This window comes from Bison bison, unplaced genomic scaffold, assembly GCF_000754665.1.
Source record: "Bison bison bison isolate TAMUID 2011002044 unplaced genomic scaffold, Bison_UMD1.0 scf7180017474320, whole genome shotgun sequence".
In the NCBI taxonomy this organism is placed as follows: domain Eukaryota; kingdom Metazoa; phylum Chordata; class Mammalia; order Artiodactyla; family Bovidae; genus Bison; species Bison bison.
The window spans coordinates 1-923 of NW_011379509.1; the positions used below are offsets into that span (position 1 = coordinate 1).

Consider the following 923-nt stretch of genomic DNA (forward strand, 5'->3'; position numbering starts at 1 on the left):
AAAGGAATCAATAATTCAGAAGAGCTTTCTTTTCTCATTCATTAACAAGGTCATAAGTCTGTAGTGCTGTTCATATCAGATGAATCTACAAAGCCAAGAACAGGAACCATTGCATCTTCTTCAGAAGATGTGCTACTTTGATTCTTCTGTTTTTTGTTCACGTATTTGTGCAAAGTGCTGTAGTACTGCTCCTTTGGATTGAAAGTATATAGTGATGAAATCTGCTGCCAGTCTTTAATGCTTGGAGTGTTGTATTCCTGTGGATGTGAGCACTCAAAGAAACATTTGATATTTTCTTTCGCCAGTTGCGTTGCATGTTCTGTGGCTTGACTTTTAAGAATCTGTTGCTCCTGTTGCAAATAGATTTTCCAAAATTTCAGCTGCAGGTAACTAACTGGAGACAGGCATCGAGTGATTGATGTACAAATCAGGAGGAGGATGATAACAACTGCTATCAGGACCCAGCCTAACACCTTAGGTAAACACAACAAAACAGTGATTTAGTCACTTAAAAAAATTGTTTTTAATCAACAGGTAAAATTTGAACTACTCAGAATTCAGATGATGAACAAGCAACAGTTAGGTCTTATTCCCTTAAGAGAAAGAAGTGGCAGTAACCCCTCCCCCCACCCCTCAGTAGAATTGCTTGCTTGACAAGACAGTCATTTTCCAAATCATGTTAAGGATCCACGGAGGAGCTTATATGTGGAATCCCTGGAACTCAAAATGTGGAATTTCAGAAAATCCAGTGAAACAAGTATTCATTTCCAAGAACTTCTGAGCTTTACAAGCCCAGAAGCAGTGTGGGGTGATGGCTTTAAAGTCAGGCAGACCTGGACTCAGTGTACCCACTGTTAAGACAAAAGAGAATAATAATAGAGATCAAGGACCCAGCAAGGTGTCGGGTGTGGGGCACAGAGCAG

General features: G+C 40.1%; 1 pseudogene; it reads right to left on the reverse strand.

Annotated features, from left to right (window-relative positions):
• Window positions 1–482, reverse strand: LOC104988522 (annotated as a pseudogene).
• Window positions 483–923: the final 441 nt, after the last annotated feature.